The sequence below is a fragment of the Schistocerca nitens genome, chromosome 6 (genome assembly GCF_023898315.1).
Source record: "Schistocerca nitens isolate TAMUIC-IGC-003100 chromosome 6, iqSchNite1.1, whole genome shotgun sequence".
Lineage (NCBI taxonomy): Eukaryota > Metazoa > Arthropoda > Insecta > Orthoptera > Acrididae > Schistocerca > Schistocerca nitens.
Genome location: NC_064619.1, coordinates 117,221,203 through 117,236,239, shown reverse-complemented (window position 1 = coordinate 117,236,239; position 15,037 = coordinate 117,221,203). Strand labels below are relative to the sequence as shown.

General features: G+C 40.4%; 1 long non-coding RNA gene across 1 annotated transcript in view; it reads left to right on the top strand.

Annotated features, from left to right (window-relative positions):
- Positions 1 to 391: 391 nt before the first annotated feature.
- The window catches only part of LOC126262989 (uncharacterized), a 173,339-nt gene continuing 158,693 nt past the window's right edge, over positions 392 to 15,037 (top strand). Inside the window, exon 1 of the long non-coding RNA XR_007546795.1 lies at positions 392 to 548. This is a non-coding gene — a long non-coding RNA (uncharacterized LOC126262989). The remainder of the gene's footprint in view (positions 549 to 15,037) is intronic.

The window sequence follows — 15,037 nt, the reverse complement described above, 5'->3', positions numbered from 1 at the left end:
ATCCGCTCTGCCACAGCGGGCGGCGTTTTAAACAGTTCGATGGACAGACACATGACAACAAAGTGATCCTACAAAGGTTCCGTTTTTAGTGATTGAGACACGGAATCCTAAGAATATTTCCCCACAGTCGCAGCTACAAATGACGAGCAGCTGCCTCTTTGAAATATTGTATAGTCCGCAGGAGTAATTTCGACCGTACAACCGAGTACCTTAGAAAGCAACCTCTAGTTCCACCGCTGTGCACACGCGGCTATACCATCTTATCAGAAGTTTTCCCGGTACTTTTGAGTTATCAAGCATTAATACATAGGAATCACAGCTGCGTTATCTGTAGAGTCAACGACGCACAGCATGCAACATTAAGACTATGACGTTCATGTTCATGTCAAGATCTCTGTACATAAAGTAAGAATTCCCAGCCCCTTCAGCAGTGCCCGATTTGACCTGCGCTAGAAGAGACGTTTGCTAAAGGATGGCCGCCCAGAGAACAGTGATGTTCTTGCTGGCTGCTCTAGTTCTGTGCGTCCAAGTTCAGCGTGTCTTGTCAGGTTTGTTTATTCTGTGATGTACTTGCCTACGCTTATACCATGCAGCCGCTGTTGCTAATGGCTTAGCCGTACCAGCCTGGATAGAACGCAAGTGTCCCCGTCTCGGCTAAGCCGAGCTTTCGAACGGTCGCAGTCATGTCGCGGGCTGAGTAAGTCCGTGTCTCTGTCATTACAGTGCCAAGTGGAGCTCATAGTTTTTCTCATTGTGGCCGATATACGGTATTGATATCAACAACCGAGTTACGTATTCTATTAGAATACGTCACTATAGTTTTTTTCTCCTTACAAGTGTTTTTTCTTTTTCTTCTTTGAGTTACAATACTTCAAAATTATACAACATTATAAAGTACATCTACATCCATACTCCGCAAGCCACCTGACGGTGTCTGGCGGAGGGTACCCTGAGTACCTCTATCGGTTCTCCCTTCTATTCCAGTCTCGTATTGTTCGAGGAAAGAAGGGCTGTCGGTATGCTTCTGTGTGGGCTCCAATCTCTCTGATTTTATCCTCATGGTCTCTTCGCGAGATATACGTAGGAGGGAGCAATATACTGCTTGACTCTTCGGTGAAGGTATGTTCTCGAAACTTTAATAACAAAAGCCCATACCGAGCTACTGAGCGTCTCTCCTGCAGAGTCTTCCACTGGAGTTTATCTATCACCTCCGTAACGCTTTCGCGATTACTAAATGATCCTGTAACGAAGCGCGCTGCTCTCCGTTGGATCTTCTCTATCTCTTCTATCAACCCTATCTGGTACGGATCCCACACTGCTGAGTAGTATTCAAGCAGTGGGCGAACAAGCGTACTGTAACCTATTTCCTTTGTTTTCGGATTGCGGGTAAAAAGTGACATAGTATTACCAGAGTAAAAACTTTCACATACAATATTTAACGCAAAAGAGTTGATCAGATGAAGACTACAATGTTGGAAACGCAGAGTAGTCTGACTGACAGACAGGTATAAATTGAAAAAAATCTCATTTTATAATTGTAAACGTATGCTCCATCCATCCTAGCGCGCATTAAACACCGAGTATGCACTGAGGTGACAAAAGTCATGGGGCAGCGATATGAACATTAACAGATAGCGGTAGTATCGCATACACGAGGTATCATCTATACACAGGTGATTCATGTGAAAAGGTTTACAGTGAGATTACCGTAACACGACGGGAATTAACAGATTTTAAGCCGGCGGGAGTAGCCGAGCGGTTCTAGGTGTTACAGTCTGGAACCGCGCGACCGCTACGGTCGCAGGTTCGAATCCTGCCTCGGGCATGGATGTGTGTGGTGTCCTTAGGTTAGTTAGGTTTAAGTAGTTCTAAGTTTTAGGGGACTGATGTCCTCAGAAGTTGCGTCCCATACTGCTCAGAGCCATTTGAACGTATTTTAAATACGGAATAGCAACTGGAGCTAGACACATGGTACATTTCATTTCCGATATCGGTAGGTAGTTCAATATTCCGAGATCCACAGTGTCAAGAGTGTGCCGAGAATACCAAATTTCGGGCATTACCTCTTACCACGGGGCGGCCGTTGTGGCCGAGCTGTTCTAGGCGCTTCAGTATGGAACCACGCGACCGCTACGGTCGCAGGTTCGAATCCTGCTTCGGGAATGGATGTATTTGATGTCCTTAGGTTAGTCAGGTTTAAGTAGTTCTAAGTTCTAGGGTTCTGATGACCTCAGATGTTAAGTCCCATAGTGCTCAGAGCCATACGAACCATTTTATTACCACGGACAAGGCAGTGGGTGACGGCCTTCACTTAACGGCCGAGAGCAGCGGCGTTTGCATAGGATTGTCAGTGGTAACAGACTAGCGACACAGTGTGAAATAACCGCAGAAATCAGTGTGGGACGTAGGACGGACGTACCTGTTAGGTCAGTGCGGTGAAATACGGAGTTAATCGGCTATGGAAGCAGATGACGGGCTAGAGCGCCTTTCCCGTGCTTGTGGCCGTATGGACTGGACCCTATACGACTGGAAAACCATCGCCTGGTCGGATGTGCCCCAATTTCAGCTGGTAAGAGCTGATGTCGGGATCGAGTGTGGTACAGGCCTCACGAGGCCATGGACGCAAGTTGTCAACAAGGCACTGTGCAAGCAGCTGGTGGCTCCATAATGGTGTGGGCTGTGTTTATGTAGAGTGGACTGGGACCTCTGGTACAACTGAATCAATAATTGACTCGAAATGGTTATGTTCGGCTACTGGGAGAGCATGTGTTGCCATTCATGGACTTCCGGTTTCCAGACAATAACGGAACTTCTATGGATGACAATGCGCCCTGTCAGAACATTCTGGACATTTGGAGCCGACGATCTGGCCATTCAGATCACCTGATATGAATCCCGTCGAAAATTTATGGGACATGATCGAGAGGTGAGTTCGTGCAAAAAATCCTGCACCGGCAACACTATGGCAATTTGGACGGCTATAGGGGCATCGTGGCTTAATATTTCTTCAGGTGACTTCCAACGACTTGTTGAGTCTATGCCACGTCGAGTTACTGCACTATGCCGGACAAAAGTAAGTCAGATACGATATCAGGAGCTATCCTATGACTTTTATCACCTCACTGTAAGCCTGCAGGAATGAATATTTTGATTCTATTCCTAAAGGCACTCGAATGTTCAAGATGCATTCCAAGTTTTATTAGTTTAACAGATCAAGTTTGTGTTGTCAGATTTTGCTGTTGATTACAAACATGTACAAATGGTTCAAATGGCTCTTAGCACTATAGGACTTAACATCTGAGGTCATCAGTCCCCTACACTTAGAACTACGTAAACCTAATTAACCTTAGGACATCACACGCATCCATGCCCGAGGCAGGATTCGAACCTGCGACCGTAGCAGCCGCGTGGTTCCGGACTGAAGCTCATAGAACCGCTCGGCCAGCGCGGCCGGCACAAATTTGTACAATAGTCTATACGTCGCCACATCATTATCAGATGGTAAGATTTGCAGACTTGTTGGGAAGTGATGAGCAAATCCTCCAAGTTAAAGATAGTTTTATTTGCAGTGCATCACTAACACACTCTAAAACATGTGGCTCACATCGCATGGAGTGAAGATATGGAGTTGTTTCTTTAATCAGGCGATGATTACACTTTAGCCTCGCAATAGCTATTGCGAAACTTCTTGTTTCTTTTATCCCAACATACCAGAGCGTTCCCGGGATTATTGGATGATTAAAGCATAACACGTTATACTCCACGAACAGCCCCAGAGGAAGAAACGACACCATCCGGCGATCGTATCATTGTGTGGCGTATGGCGTCATTCGGAAACCGTACGCGAGGTCTAGTCTCTCAGCCGTTGTCAGCTTCCCGAACTTTCGCGTCGCTACTTTTCATTCAATCGGCTCATCATTTCGGCTCATGATACTGAGTCTTCACACAAAGGAAAAATGTCTGGCAGCGGTAAGAATTCACCCCAGATGCTCCGCATGGCAGTCAAACTCGCTGATTCATCAGTTACACAGATGAATTACGCATATACCTGAAGACGACGAGTAGGAAACTCGTCGAAACGTTGCGACGACACGACACTACGACTTGCTTGATAACCGGAGAAATTTTCCCCAACACCTATATCTGCCTATGCTTTTAAATGTTCTTGACCTTTCGATCTTCCATACCGCTATCAGCTGTTATCTGACGTTACCGGGACCGCATTTGCTAATGGTTTCTTAGCGTGGGTGTCTGATTGCAAAATCTGTCTTTCATCCCCGACATTACGAATTTTCGATGTTTTCGCTTCATCGCGAATATTATGTCAGTGATTGCGACAGCTAATGGATTAGTGTAATTGTTGTGCTTCCTAATTAATTGGAGGGCTGATATGATGTGAGATATTATGACCACTGTTTCTTCGACTTGGCAGATATTAAGGTTTCCTGTAAGGCAAGAAACTCATCTGATATTATGTAGAGTGTGAGTCCAGCTAATGTAAGCCTTGTTGTTTCAGTGATATACCCAGAATTGCTGCAATGGTTGTCGTTTCAACATTTGTCAGCTAAAAGCATAAATAAGGAATTATTAAATAATGCATTTACAGTTCTTTCTGTGTTCTTTCTGTATATAGTTTTTACAAGCGTCAGAATTACCTTTTGGGCAGTGAATTTCCGATACTATGTTTGGTGGGAATATGTTTTCAAACGGGTAAGTACGTAGATAGAATACAAAAATAGATATGGCATTTCATTCTATATTTACTATAAGGTCCGGCTTTTATAAAAAAAATAGACGTTTTCACTAAATCTGGTAGAGACAATGAAGAATCTTGAGACAAGAAGCGGATGCATTGAAGAGTACAGAGTATGAAGAAAATTATTGCAGTGAATCAGCTTATATTATCATTTTGTATCCTCAGAATCTCAATTTATTTTTAAATATAATTATGACAGTACTTACATTTCAATGTCCGACAAAAAGAAACGCCATGAGTATTTTTCTGAAACTGTGATTTTCTCTTTTATCATTAAATACTGACAGTATAGCATCTTGCTTTTCTTGCAACGCCACAGGTTCTGGTGTCAAAAAAAGTTAAATGACAACTAATAAATGGGAACACAATATTATGTCTGTCCTACAGGTTTAATTTACTGAACTACCAAATTTTCGGTTTATAAGACCATCATCAGACTTAATTTGTGAGCAATGTTGGAAAAGATGTTACTCATCTAGACTGAGGTACAAACTCACAGTAAATGTTACAGTACGTTGGTAATCCAGTTGAAACGGTAAAAACTGAACAATGTATTATTAAACATTAAATCAACAATGCCAATAAAATAAAATTATTACTTGTTAAGACTACTAAAGAACAGCTTGAAAACCTATTATGTGTTGAAAGTCTTATAGAAAGACAGAATTGGCAACTGTAACAACAGAATGTATGGAGTACATGCGCAATCACAATAAAATAAAAATAAATAACTGCAAGAAAATGGAAGAGTATATGAAGGGACAGACAGTGTGGGAAGTATTGGAAAACTGAAAGGGTTAAGTGAAGTTTAGACGAAGCGAAGTATTGGACTGTGCACATTTAGTACTAAATCATTGTTGTGTGCCAGATGTTTATTCGTGTCCAGGGCTTCCAACAGGTTGCGTTTTCGTAATTTGTTTGCTAAGTGAAGGTCATGTGACTGGCTGATAGTTGCGGCCCTCATTCAGTACATGCTCAGCAAATGTGGAGCAGTAATTCTGCAGCCTCTAGCTATGTTCATGTTCAGCCAGACTAGTTGCTATATCTCTGCCTTACTGACCAATATAAAACTTATCAGAATTAGGACAGTAAATCTTATATACCCCATTGTTGGCTAGTAACTGGGTGTGGTGTAGTAGGAAATCCTAAAGTTATAATATATTAGTGTTTTTCCTGCACTCTGTGGTATTTGTCCTAAGGATAGTACTGTACAGCACTTCCTACATACAGTGGAAGGGCAGGACATGGGGCTCAGAGAAGGGATACAATTTTCAATGTTTATATCCTATGCAAGCTTTGTTTAGCCTGGACAGCATTGTCTGACTGTGCTTTGAAATCTTATTTGGACACGGGAACAGATATGAGACTGTGCTCCACTTAATGAAAAAATGCGTGTTCGTGTGTTGCCGGCTATTGTGAGCAAGAAGGAATTACTGTGTCTGTAGCTGCACATTTTCTATAAATTTTGAAACAATATGTTTCTGGACTGTTGTCAACAGCTGGATCCAGAAGGTTTATCGATTTGTTGCCAATTTAAATTTTGGCTGAATAGTTTTATGTTGATAGTTTTAGTTGTGAATAAATGTGGCAAGCTGACTTGTAGTGACTGTTCACATATACAGTGATTATCGACATATGTGAACTAGTACTTAACATTTGCACTCAATGGTTCTCTGTTCAAAAAATGTTGTTCAAAATGGCCCAAGGATATTTTGACATTTGTAGTTCAGTCTTGATGTGTAACACCTTTTCTAGCTTTGTTTACAATAGTATTGTAACATAATTGATGACGAAAGTTGAAACTTCCCCTTAGAAAAATTAATGAATTACTGTGCTGGTAAACCCCTTACGTTATTTGATTTTCAAACAGCTGAGCAAAACTGAACGTACTCAGACATTTATCTCTTTACTTATTCTGATCATCAATAAACTGACACACAATATTTTTAGAACAACGCAATCTGACCTTCAGTAAACCCTACAAAAGAATGGCCCTGACTAACAATAACCTATACCTTTCATGAATGACTTACCTCACAAAAATCTTCGTTACTCGAACTACTGCAAGACAGCGAGGACCAATACTGCCAGCTACATAAAGGATTCTAACTACTGATACGCATAGTTAGCAAACGAAAGATTTTGATAGAGAACAAACAATGTATTTACCTTAATAGTGTTCAAAAGTCATTTTATATATATATATATATATATATATATAATGTCATGAACTGATATATATATATATATATATATATATATATATATATATATATATATATATATATATATGTGTGTGTGTATACATGTATCAGTTCATGACATCCAGTCCTACAAATTTACTGTGGACATACGTCCAGATCATCTGCTCACAAAACGACTCACCTCCAACTGCGCAACACTACGTGCTGTTCACATCCAACTGCCCAACTCTACAATAGCGAATATTACAGCAATGCCAACCAGCCACAGACTACACACAGCACAGCCAGTGATTTTCATACAGAGCGCCACGTGGCGTTACCAATATAAAAAACTAAACAGCCTACTTACAAAAGTCAATTAAAGTCTGAAGATGTTCTTGTAAACCGAAAACTGGTCAACTAAATAAATAAACACTGTTTTTCTTTTATTGTTATGTAGTTCAACCAAGAAGCAACGAAACAATGAGTTAACAAATGAAAAATATTTGCTGCGTAGTTTAGTGTGTTCGGTTGCATTAAAATTCTAGAATACGTAAAAAGACGTTGTGAAATTCGTTCTTAGGGCAAAAATAAGTAACAAATAAAGACAAAGCAATTAATATTTCATAATTTCCGCGCGAACGTTTGTAACGTAGATGTAAAATATCAATAAATTCGGATCATTTACGCGCATATCAATACTGTTAAACAAAAGAACATTTGAATCTCCTCGCTAACGATATAAGTTCGTTGCTTTAATTTACAGGTCAGTGACCCGATCCTCAACAAAGTGGTAACATAATAACAGCAGCTCCGTAGTGAAATATTACTGCCTTTCACATATTTTTACCAATGAGTTCCCAAAAAAGTATGTGAGAGTCACTTACTTCGCCTATTCACGGCGCAAAAAAGTATTTTTACTCACGTAGTTTGAGAAAGTGTTTAAATTCTTCAGTCAAATTGTAAATAGACCAAGACAGTCCCTATCCTTACAACACTACTTTTATGTTATCTACAGGGTGTACAAAAGACGGCGACAACACTTAGTTTATGTGCCGGTCATTTTTCAAGACAGAACGTGTGTTTAGAAATTACATTGTCCATACGTTAACATCACACTCTTAGCTAGAGAAACGGACAACGAATTATTTTATCAAAATGATTATGTTTCACTTTAGGTAATACAATTTCATTGTCTTCATAAAAATCCTTTTAAAAGTATGTGTGATAGATAAGCAGCCTTATGTTAATCAGAAAACTAAACAGAGTCCAGATAAATATTTGGTAGACTGGAGAAACCTTATTCATGGCTGGAATATGCCCATAGGAAGAACGTTGAACAAAATGCGTTCACCTAAAAAGGAAATACTGGGAAAAGTGTGCATTTTTGTTACTAACTTTTGCTGCTAGATAGAGAATTTTTCAATTCGCGCTTGTATCCCTAAATTTCCGAAAGGCCCTAGATATCAGACCGCAGAAGCATCTGTGTGGTTTTATGGTTGCCATTACTAACTAGTGCCACAATAGCCCCTGGTTCAATTCCAGATGAGGACATTGAATATCTCTGTGTTTGGACCCACTCCTTCATGAGACCGAACGCGAATGCACTTGAATCCCAAAGGAGCCTCTTGACGTGCCGACCGTCAAAGCTATTGACGTGTTGGCCATAGTACATCTGCCTGACAGCGAGCGCCCACCAGAAACGTAGCAGCTGAGCATGGTAAGTCTGTCTTGTTATCGAAAACTAATCTCCTAACCGAATAAAATGGCTCCGCACTTAATATGGAACCTCTGAACAAATAACAAAAAGTGATATGTCTTAAGGACCTTACAACTTTTGCGATCTGATGTGGGTAACTATCGATTGACATACTATACTGAATTTCCGTGGTCCCTGCATGGAGCCGAGTGTTCATGATGTATGGCAGGCGCGGCGGCTGGTGCGAGATCGCTAGTTTGTTACGGGGCCCATATTTCTCGTGGGCTCCTGGCGGGCAACGGTGACGTCAGGGTCGGCAGAGGTCGGGTGAGTTCGACTCGGTTCGTGGCAGGCAGGAGGTCGATTGTGCTTCTACTGAGGTTGTAAGTCGCGTCCGACGCCATTGTTGACTACGTCGTTTACACATTGTCTGTATCGAGCGACGGGAAACAGTCTAGCCGCAAGTTCGATGCGTGCAACTAGTGGCTCTTGCTTGTGGACGACCAACACCAGTTAAAATGGAGGGGTAGCTTGACGACCCATACGTAATGCACACAGTGTATGATTGTGTACTAGGTGAAAAACAATTTCAGTGTGTTGCTGATGCCATAGTTACGATGGACTTCTGTTCTTTAAATCTTCATAGTAGGGAACGTGGTGTAACTGGCCTTCTGGGGAGTATGTGAGGCAGCGAAGGTGTGCTCTTTCAGCACTCGAATTTGTCATCCGCAGGTGGTGTGTGAATGATGTCGCTGATCGTGTCAGCTTCTTCCCCCAAGTGGCGAAACAGAATGACGAATTTTGTGCTGATACTGATGACACAGATGACATCTCGGCGAAAACAAGTTAAGGTGGATCTGACTGCTTGCCTTGATGTGGCTCGGAAATAGCCTGGCTTGAAACCGAAGTGAAGTCCATTGCGAGATCACAGAGCAGTTGTCCAATGAACTCCATACTTCAGCAACATTGTTCACAGTCGGAGCACTGTCATGATGAGTGTCACTCTCACCTTTGATAACCTGAGGTGGCTGGAGGGTGTTGTCTATACCTCTTGGTACTGTTCCACACGAACTGCTGACCAACACACAAAATGCATAACAAAATGGCGGCACGATGGCAGCACTGAAGTTTCACAATAAACGAGATGTACAGAATTAAATGTGAACACGTCGTCATGGGTCACTGCTGCAGTGGCATATTATGGATTAGATGCAAGATGTATAAGAACACAACTATTTCTATAGACAGAAAAAAATCAACCTAAAGAGTTTAATACATGACAAATGTGGACCACATGTGTGAATAAAACAAAACATTTAATTAAAACACGGAGTACTCGCAGTCTCCACCAGATGCCGTGCTGCCACTCAGACACACTGCCAATGAGTGCAGCGCAAAGAGACCAAGACTTATGTACACAAGCACAATACACATCAGATGCCCTCAGGGGAAAACTGTGGATACTCCATGTTTTAGTTCAATGTTTTGCTTTATTCACAAGCCTCATCCAGGGTTGTCATATATTAGTGTTAAGTGCATTATCTATTTCGCTTCTTAATGTCAAATTATTTGTTTGTCTCTTGCAGACAGCTCTGTGTCACGTTTTGAGAACGAATAATTCAGTATTTTATTTCTCTTTCCACCTTCCTCCCTCCCCTAACCATCAATCATGTCATACGGATTCGCTTCCTACGCAATGGATTCACTATAATGGCTGATACTGTGGAATGCGATTATAAGCGCACTTTTGAGCTATTTGTTTATTGCAAAACTCTATGTCCTTCTTTTTGAAGATTCGTGACTTCTCGTGACGTGTGATTCGTCAGACACTATCTTCTGTATTTTAAATTTTAAACCATGTCAGTATATGTTATTTCAATTTTCAGGTACAATTCGGACATTTTTAATTTGAAATATTTTTCTACGTCATCTAAGTAAATAGTTATCCGTTAATGTATCCTTTCATTTTATTTTTAGATCTGAAGATCATCATTTCTTTTGATCAAAATCAGCAATGCAGATGAATATGTGCTCCTGAGGCTGTAATAACAAATATTTTAAACACATCTGAACAGTTGCGGAATCCCTCAGACAGTACGTCAGCCATTATTAAAACCTATGTTCTATTCTGTGTTCTGTTGGATGCAAGTGGTGGAGCTACATTTGAAGAGAAGACAGTATTTGTCAGAAGGAGGTCCATGCTGTTGTGGAGATTCTACAACAAGTAAAGAATTGGGCGAGACCACTTCAGTTTACCTGCTGTGGTGAAGTTTAGTTATGGAGGAGTTATTAGACTGGCATCGTTTGGTTGTGATCATTCCACAACAAGTGGAAAAAAGGAGAAGTAAGACGAAGATTCTGTGTCTTGTCTAGAACGAGTCCATTAGAGATGAATCACAAGCACGAATTGTTTTTTAAGGATAGGAGAGGAAATCATCCATACCCTTTCAAAGGAACCAATCCAGCATTTGCTTGGACGGATTTAGGGAAATGATGCAAAACCTAAATCTGGATGTCTGAACTGAGCCGTTGTCCCTCCAGTTGTGATTTCCGTGTGTGTGGAGCTCATAAGCTGCATACACTTGGTTGAATGGAAGCTGATTATATCATAACATTTCATAGTTTCACTTCTTCATGCTCTAAGTTGAGAGACGTTACCCTCTCCTGAAGTATAAACTAGTTTTTAGTGATCCAAAAACCGTGAGATGAGAACTGATGTTGCTATCACCTGTCGTAAGTCTGAATCTTCTACTTGTAGGTTCGGGTGCCGGAAATGGGTTTGTGAAATCATTTACTTTTTTTTTTTTTTTTGAGTGCCAATATATTTGCTTATCAATCCCCTTCTTTCGGATTTACTTCAATATATACCTTATCATTCTTTGTATTAAGGCAATAGAGCATGCTACATTACGTGGTTGCCATCATGCTGAACCTTGTGGCTTCACTTTACGATCCACAAGCACTCAGGATCTATCGGAAATTAGTCATTGAATTCCCACCTCATAATACATTTACAATACCTGACTTTTCTTTACGTTTTACTTTTTACTTCTTTACATGCTACTTTTCCTTGCATGTTACTAGGTTCCTGGTCCAATCAAGGTAGGTCAATGGGAGCCTACTGCTGTTGGTTACTTGTCGTGTAGATAGATTTCGTACATTATTATAATGCAGCATGAAAGGGACATTCATGAACTACATTTTGAGTCATATGGTTTACAAATTCTATAAAGTCTCAGGCAACGATTACAGAACTGAGGAAACGTCTTCATCACACCTTTAAATGCTATAAGCAGGAACCTAACACTGTCCTTTCGGAGCCGGCCAGGGTGGCCGAGCGGTTCTAGGCGCTACAGTCTGGAACCGCGCGACCGCTACGGTCGCAAATCCGAATCCTGCCTCAGGCATGGATGTGTGTGATGTCCTTAGGTTAGTTAGGTTTAAGTAGTTCTAAGTTCTAGGGGACCGATTGTAACCCTTCGCTACTGCGCACGATACTTTTTAAAGCCTGTACTATGGTAAGTTGACGGGCTTCACCTTATAAGAAAGGATTTTGGTATATATGTTGACCGCGTGTACCTGAATGGAGGCAAAATCAGACTTTCACCCACTCAGTAACAACAATGATACGTCAACCAAGTCTGAAGTGCAACTACACGTTAGGACGGACAAGAAACAACACAGCAGATGTTACCAAATTGTTAATAATACGGTCGCCATCCTAATTAGGCGTTAACTGAGTTTCTTCCCAGTACAAGCTGATGTACGTTCATACAAAACAACACGTAATAACACTGAAGAATATGGTAAATTTTGGAACCAGAAAAATCTATTGAACTAATAATTTCACTTTCTGTACTAATATGGGCAAACCAAAAATTCACAACAATACACTATAATATTTACTACAAACTTCGTACTGTCTATTGATCTGATTAAAATCGGGCATAGGTTACCCTAGAAATAGCACTTTCGAAACACACATACAATGTCAATTTTGGAAAAGGTAAAACACATAAATTTTGGTTTTATATCGACTTTAACTTTTCTGGTCAAATCAGTTCAGTACACTTCAGAATTTAAATGAATGGAAAAGAAAAGGAGGGGGGGGGGGGGCTGAAACTGTTATGATCACTGTACTGAAATTTTTGATTATCGAAATCGTTAAGCACTCAAGATTTCCAATATATGAGTTACTACTCTTTTTGTCTTATTTCTTGCTCATTTAACTACCATTATTTTTGTCTCAAATTAATTAAACTTCATTACTAAACCAATTTCAACATTATCTTCCAACTTTGTCAGACCTATATTATCTACCTATATATTCATTAACAACAAAGTTCTTTAAACATCATTCTAACATATATAGGTCTGCAGGTAATTATTATTAACATAAACTTTAACTCTTCATCTCGGGACACTCGGATTGCACAACATGTGGAGAGGATCCTGTCTAGGTCAGTGATGAGGATAATTAAATGATATGACAGTTCTGGTAAAAGTTAAGTTGTTATTGAACAGTAAGGAACAAAAGTAACACTGGTCCACACGAATACAGTACTAAAAGATTCAACCTGTTCGTATCGATGCGGTGGTTGGCGGGCGGCGAGATGGCGAGGCGCAGAGCACACATACAATCACAGCCATGGCTCTTGATGTATCGGCACTTTACTTCTTCATAGCGTCGCAATATTTTTCCATTTAGTGCCTATGGAATTTTGCCATGCTGTATAGTCGTCGGAAACGGCACATCCGAGGCTCAATGAAACTACGTCTTCCAGGAGAGCCTCCTCGATCCAGAGCGTTTTTCTCCGATGGCCAACTCCGACTACTACTGCTGAGCCCGTTATGCCATGCCGCGCCCGTGTGCATTTTCCCGCGCTCGCCTACCATCCACCTTTTACCACTCCCCTACAGACAGGGTATTCACCCGAGGTTTTGCATTCTACATATCCTAATACATTGCCTACGTATGGACCAGGCGCACAATTACAACTTTAACATCTTACAACAGTTTCAACATTTCTTACATTTCAATTTTGTTATAATATTGCTTGCAATTTGACATAAACATTAATATTTACATCGAAAATTGTTTACAGTTTCTTTAACATAATGACATGAAAAGAAAAGAAATGAATTCAGAACATCGATTACACTAATTTATCGAAAATCAGAAGAAAAAATTATTATATGTACAATAGTACAGCGTTGTTGTTGTTACACGATGACTTCAGAAGTTAAGTTCCATAGTGCTCAGAGCCATTTTTTTGTCCTTTAGGAATCACAATTGATTCTGCAATAGTCAGGTATTATTTACTTAACTTCTTATTTTTCCATTGTGCTGAATGTTATTTTTCAAGGGCACGAGGATGACATATGTTGTATAGCTAGAAGGTTTTAAGGCTTGATTATCACTACTTATGGGAGTAGTCTCTCTTTTTTATCAGAATGCACGACTTTCACATTAAACGAATTAAGAGATCGCATTGGGATAGTGCAAGAAAAAAAAAAAAAAAAAAAAAGAAGCTGTTGTCTGCATTACGACTCCTTGTGCTCTCCACTGCAGCTATACATGCCTATGGGTGCACACAGAGAATGCTGGTTACCCTGCTAGACAATGTGCAGCATTGCCGTTACAGGTAGAACGTCATATGAGCTCCATTAGCTCTGTAGTGTTTCTCACACGATTTTACAGAAACTATTTATAAAAAAAATTATTTTTAACTTTCATATAGCTTTATATGTCAGCTTTATGATCAAGTGCCCATCATCTCGCTAACGGTCATACTTATTGTGATATTTTCATTTAAGCAAGGCTCTGTGCGAAATTAGAAAAAAATTTTTACCACGAAAAATATGGGACACATTGGTTTTGTGTTGGTTTATATTGGTTTTCTGTATGGTTTTTCCTGCAGCCAGCCGGGGTGGCCGAGCGGTTCTATGAGCTTCAGTCTGGAACCGCACGACCGCTAAGGTCGCAGGTTCGAAACCTGCCTCGGGCATGTATGTGTGTGATGTCCTTAGGTTAGTTAGGTTTAAGTAGTTCTAAGTTCCCGGGGACTCATGACCTCAGATGTTAAGTCACATAGTGCTCAGAGCCATTTGAACCATTTTGCTGCAAATGAAATTTAGCTAAGATACTGAATTTTTCTTTAGGCTTGGGAGGACGTCTCTAATCTATCTCCAATCCCGAGAAAATTAAGTTTGTGTAGTATGTTTACTTCTGACTGCACATGCATGAGAATGAAATACCTCGTATCTCCTAAACCGTTCATTGTACATATTTGAGGTTTTGGCAAATGATAGCACACAATGAGTAGAGTATTTTACCGTATGATATGGAACTTCCTAATCTACATCAATATAGCCAAAGTTACTGTTATATTATAATTT